Source organism: Erithacus rubecula (genome assembly GCF_903797595.1).
Source record: "Erithacus rubecula genome assembly, chromosome: 5".
NCBI lineage: Eukaryota > Metazoa > Chordata > Aves > Passeriformes > Muscicapidae > Erithacus > Erithacus rubecula.
The window spans coordinates 42,318,831-42,325,560 of record NC_136687.1 but is presented as its reverse complement, the minus strand read 5'-3'; positions in this window follow the sequence as shown (position 1 = coordinate 42,325,560).

Below are 6,730 nucleotides of genomic sequence, written 5' to 3'. Positions count from 1 at the left end.
TAATAAAATAGTAATAAAAAAGTCCACTCTCCCCTGAAGAAAATTCCTTCCAAGCCTGGTGAAGGAAGGAATTGTAAAGGCGGGGGGTGGGGGGGGGGTGGGGGGGGGCCTTTGGAGGTCTTTTTCCCCACATTTGTCCTAAACTTGGACAAATTCTTTTGGTGGCCCTTACGGGGAAACCAGAAAAAGTGGAAAAATCTTTATTCTAATAATATTTTGTTTTCAACTGTTGGTATTGGTATGTCTATTGAATCCATAATGTCTTTTGTTGTGGAAGCTTGCCTGTATGTGTGACTGTTAGGTTTCTTCGAAGTGTTAATACCGTTGTGGTATTTGGGTTTGTTTATTTACCCAGAGATAGCTCCGGTGTTGTCTTTAATATGCAGTTTTTGTATTAAAGGGGTATTAACAAAAATACTCATCAGGCTAGGCTTGGTGGTAATGGCATACAGGAGATTTATAAGAATGTTGGAATCTGCTTCAGGAATGTATAAATCATGGTTTGTGCTATTTATTAGAGGAGAAGCAGGTAAAGAGGATTTCCTGCCTTTATTTCCTTTCCTCTCCTCTGAATCAGTTACATCTTTATTAGAAAACATTCAGATCTCCCTGAATATTAAGGAAATCATCTTTCTGGCAATTAATTTAGTAAGTCTTTGTTACACCATCTGCAGTTTACATAGAATAAAGGCTGACATTTCTAAAGGGGCTGGGAAGACTCCTGATTTAGGAGTCAAGCTAAGCAGGAGGAATCTTGAGTGGAATGGCAAATGGAAGAAAATGGGCCAGATTTTAAAGGAATTTTCTGATCCCATAATTTGGGAATTCCCACCTGAACAGATTCAAGATCCAATCGAGGTTGCAAGATACTTAAAGGGGAAGTGCCAGGATCGTTCCAAAGAGAAAAGGATTATTACAGTGAGCTGGGCCCTGGCACATGCATATCGCACCCTGCTAGGCACTATAGAGCAGAAGACAGAGGGAAGGGAACAGGGAGATAAATTATTTACTATCCCAGTTACTCAGGTTGCTGCCAATCCCCTAGGCCGAAACCAAGCAGCTAAACTGGATAATAAGCCCAAACCAATGGCTGTGGCTACCAGTACAAGAAGTGGGAAGTGCACCAAGAAGACCGATTGGCCGGTGGATGATGATGATGATGATGCTGGAGAGGGACTCTCAACACCTCCTGATGTAAAGTCGGGAGTCAAAACAACTAGTGGGAGAGCAGAGACCAATAATGAGTCCCTTTTCCTAAAGGATCTTCGTGGTTTAAGAAAAGATTACACCCGGCGACCTGATGAATCTATAATCAGCTGGCTAGTTCGTCTCTGGGATGCGGCAGGTGAGACCACAATTTTGGATGGCACGGAAGCAAAACATTTGGGGTCTCTGTCCCACGATCCCGTTATCGACCAAGGCGTGATGAGGGGGGCTAACCCTCAAAGCCTCTGGGCACGGGTCCTGGATAGCGTGGAACAAAGATATTTGTGTGCAGATGACCTGTATGTGCAGCAGACCCGATGGAAAACCATAGAGCAGGGGGTCCAACGCCTCAGGGAAATGGCAGTAGCAGAAATTATTTTTTCGGATGACATAACAACTAGAAATCCAGACCTGGTACCATGCACACCGGTGATGTGGAGAAAACTCGTGCGGCTTGGGCCACCTGAGTATGCGTCTGCCCTAGCGATAATGAAGAGAGATGAGGTGTATGAGACAGTACTCGATATGGCAAAGAAGCTTCGTGCATATGCGGATGCAGTACATGGTCCGACTCATGCTAGAATTGCAGCGGTGGAAACACGCTTGCGAGACTTAGAAGATAAAATAGAGAAAAATCATCGGAGACTCAGGGAGGAGATTAAGGAGGACGTCCTCCAAATTTCAGCTGTAATTGTAATTGTAATTGTAATTCAGCTGCAGATTAGAAACCCTGGTACCCAACGCAGACGTTCCCCCAGTTGGGAGAGGAGGTACACTCTCTGAGCTGAATTGTGATTTTTCTTGCGGGATTCTGAAGAGAACATGAGAAGATGGGATGGGAAGCCTACGGCTGTTCTGGCACAACGAGTGCGGGATTTGAAGGAAGGAAAGATTGAAAGAGGAAGTTCCACCAAAAGGAGAGCCTCTCCTGTTTCTCGCAGCCGAAGTGCCGAACATGATACTGATAATGACATGTATGACCCTCTTGAGGGAACTTCTAAGATGTATACCTCAGAAAAGAAGGAGAAACAGGCTTAGAGGGGCTCTGCCTCTAGCCAGGGTGAGGCGAGGGAGAACCGTGTTTTTTGGACCGTGTGGATTCAATGGCCTGCCACTTCGAAACCACAGAAATATAAAGCTTTAGTGGACACAGGTGCACAGTGTATGATACTTCCATCAAGACACGTGGGAGCAGAAGCTGTTTCAATTGCTGGTGTGACAGGTGGATTGCAGGACTTCACCCTGGTGGAAGCAGAAGTGAGTTTAACTGGAAAGAATTGGAAGAAACATCTTATTGTGACTGGTCCAGAGGCCCCATGTATTTTAGGCATAGATTACCTTCAGAGCGGGTATTTTAAGGACCCAAAAGGACTAAGATGGGCACTTGGAATCGCAACTGTGATGGTAGACCGCATCCAGCAATTGAACACCTTGCCTGGACTATCTGAGAATCCAATTACAGTAGGACTTCTGCAGGGAGAAGAACAATGAGTACCAATTGCCACTTCAATAGTACACCACCGGCAGTATAGAACAACGTGAGATGCTGTGATTCCTATTCATAAGATGATCCGAGAGCTGGAGAGCCAAGGGGTGGTCAGTAAAACCCACTCACCCTTTAACAGCCCCATTTGGCCTATGCGTAAATCTGATGGGGAATGGAGACTGACTGTGGACTATTGGGCATTGAATGAAGTGACTCCACTGCTGAGCGCTGCTGTACCGGACATGCTGGAACTCCAGAACGAGCTGGAGTCCAAGGCAGCAAGGTGGTATGCCACCATTGACATAGCAAATGCATTCTTCTCCATTCCTTTGGCAGCAGAGTGCAGGCCTCAATTTGCTTTCACCTGGAGGGGCGTGCAGTACACCTGGAACCGACTACCCCAGGGGTGGAAGCACAGTCATATCATCTGTCATGGACTGATCCAGGCTGCACTGGAAAAGGGTGAAGCCCCAGAACATCTACAATATATTGATGGTATCATCTTATGGGGAAACACAGCAGCAGAAGCATTTGAGAAAGGAGAAAAAATTATCCAAATTCTCCTGGAAGCCGGCTTCGCCGTCAAGAAGAGTAAAGTTAAGGGACCTGCTCGGGAGATTCAGTTCCTGAGAGTGAAGTGGCAAGATGGACGGCGTCAGATTCCTACTGATGTTATTAACAAGATTACAGCTATGTCCCCAGCTACTAACAAGAAGGAGATACAAGTTTTCCTAGGTGCCATAGGCTTTTGGAGAATGCACATCCCTGAGTACAGTCAGATTGTGAGCCCTCTCTACCTGGTCACTCGCAAGAAGAACTATTTCCACTGGGGCCCTGAACAGCAGCAAGCCTTTGCCCATATCAAACAGGAGATTGCCCATGCAGTGGCCCTTGGCCCAGTCAGGACAGGACCAGAGATAAAGAATGTGCTTTACTCAGCAGCTGGGAACCATGGCCTGTCCTGGAGCCTGTGGCAGAAGGTGCCTGGTGAGACCCGATGCCGACCCCTGGGATTCTGGAGCAGAAGTTACAGAGGGTCTGAAGGTAATTACACTCCCACAGAGAAGGAAATCCTGGCTGCCTATGAGGGAGTCCAAGCTGCTTCAGAAGTGATTGGTACGGAAGTACAGCTTCTCCTGGCACCCCGACTGCCAGTGCTGGGGTGGATGTTCAGTGGAAAGGTTCCCTCCACCCATCATGCCACCAGTGCCACATGGAGCAAGTGGAATGCCCTTATCACTCAGTGCGCCTGGACTGGAAAACTAAATCACCCTGGGATTTTGGAAATAATTACAAACTGGCCAGAAGGTGAAAGTTTTGGTGTTGCAGATGAGGAACAAGAACCAGTGATACAGGCTGAAGAAGCTCCACCCTACAATCAGTTGCCAGCAGAGGAAGCATGCTATGCTTTATTCACTGATGGCTCCTGTCGCGTTGTAGGGACGAATCGGAGATGGAAAGCAGCTGTATGGAGCCCTACACGACGGGTTGCAGAGGCTACTGAAGGAGAAGGAGGATCTAGTCAATTTGCTGAACTTAAAGCTGTCCAACTGGCCTTAAATATCACCGAAAGAGAAAGGTGGCCAAAGCTCTATTTGTATACTGATTCCTGGATGGTAGCCAATGCTCTGTGGGGGTGGCTGAAGAAATGGAAAGAAGCGAACTGGCAGTGTAGAGGAAGACCAATTTGGGCTGCTGACGAGTGGAAAGACATTGCCACTCGGGTAGAAAAACTACTTGTCAAGGTTCGCCATGTAGATGCCCATGTCCCCAGAAGCAGAGCTAATGAAGAACAGTGAAACAACCAGCAAGTAGATCAGACTGTAAAGATAGGGGGGTTGGAAATAGATTTGGATTGGGAACATAAGGGAGAGTTGTTCCTGGCTCGATGGGCTCATGATCCCTCAGGCCATCAGGGTAGGGATGCCACCTATAAGTGGGCACAAGACCGAGGAGTGGATCTTACCATGGACAGCGTTACTCAAGTTATCCATGACTGTGACACTTGTGCTGCCATCAAGCAGGCCAAGCGGGTGAAGCCCCTCTGGTATGGTGGACGGTGGTCCAAGTAGAAGTATGGGGAGGCCTGGCAGATTGACTACATCACACTGCCTCAGACCCGCCAGGGAAAACATTACGTGCTGACCATGGTGGAAGCCACCACTGAATGGTTGGAGACCTACCCTGTGTCCCATGCTACTGCCCGCAACACCATCCTGGGCCTGGAAAAGCAGGTCCTTTGGAGGCATTGAGTCAGACAATGGGACTCATTTTAAGAATAACCTTGTCAACACCTGGGCTAGGGAACATGGTATTGAGTGGGTGTACCATATCCCTTACCATGCACCAGCTGCAGGTAAAGTGGAGAGGTACAATGGATTGTTGAAGACCACCTTAAAGGCATTGGGTGGGGGATCTCTCAAGAACTGGGAGCAGCACCTGCAAAAGCCACTTGGTTATTCAACACTCGAGGTTCCACCAACCGAGCAGGTCCCGCCCAGTCTGAAGGCCTTAATGTAATAGATAGAGACAAAGTCCCAGTGGCCCATGTCAGAGGGTTGCTAGGGAAGACAGCATGGATTCATCCTACCTCGAGTACAGGCAAACCCATTTGTGGGATTGCCTTTGCTCAAGGACCAGGATGTGCTTGGTGGATAATGCAGAAAGATGGAACAACCCTCAGGGAGAACTGATTATAGGATGAATTATACACAAATATTATTGTTGAGTGTTACCAGCATTGTATGCTAGATTTTATGAATAGAAGGAAATGTGTAAGTGACAAAGGCCTGAGCAAGTGAGAAGGAGGAAGTGTGTAAGTGTTGAAGATTTGAGCAAGTCAGAGGAAGTTTTCATATTGTGCTTAGTAAGTGTGTATCCCAATCATGTGTCAATGATCACGATATGGGATAAGGGGTGGAATGTTATGGGTTGATGTTTTGACTAGCTCCTCTCCCTGCCCCCCCCCGCCATAAAGCTGCCGGGCCCTCCCCCAGGCTGCTTTATCTAGGCTGGTGTTTCTGCTGGCCTGCCGCTGCTGCTGCCGCTGCTGCTTGCTGTTGCTGCTGCCCCCCCCCCCCTCCCCCCCACTGCTTTAGCTGCCCCTCACTTGCTTTTGCTTGCCCTGGACTCGCTTTTGCTTGCCCTGGGCTTGCTTCAGCTTGCTCCCAGATGCCCCTCTCCCTCTCTCCCTCCTCCTCATCCCTAAGATTTGCACCGGCTCCAGAGGACACAGATCTGAACTTCGGAGACCAACTCTGGAAGTCTGCCCAAGAAGCTCTGCCACCCTTCCTGGCGAAGATCAGCCGAGTTCATCTCATCTGGGTCTGTGCTGGGAAGTGTTTCTTTTGTATTTTTGTTAATAAAATAGTAATAAAAAAGTCCACTCTCCCCTGAAGAAAATTCCTTCCGAGCCTGGTGAAGGAAGGAATTGTAAAGGGGTTGTGGGGGGGGGGGGTGGGGGGGCCTTTGGAGGTCTTTTTCCCCAAATTTGTCCTAAACTTGGACAGGCTAAAAGCAGCAACTCTCCCCAATAGTAACTTTTATATAGGATTTTTCCAACAAGCTAAGATGCAAGCTCCGATCATCACTCCTTAACTTATTAGAATCCTAATTTTTTAGCACACTAGGTTACATATAAACTACGCATATGACCTATCTTGTACTATTTAAAAAATGTAAGCAATATTCTTACTATAGCACTATTATGTCCAAGTCCTGTCTACAACTGTGGGCGTGGAACTTCTTGCTGAAGATATCAGTATGATTTAACCTTCACTAGAACTTGCTCTGCTACTCTGGCATTTGAAAACTTTCACTTACTAAAAGCATTAGAACTTACCCTAAATGCCGCGGCCTGAGGCTTGGGGAAATAACACACTGAGACGGTGTGGGAACAAAACTCCAATTTTATTCAAGTTCTGAAGCTTATTATATAGTTCTTTGTTTCCGTCCACACGGATGGCTGCATGTTTGGTCCTTATTCATTGGTTCTACAGTCTATGCATGCACTGGTCATGCTTTATTTTATTGGTTGGC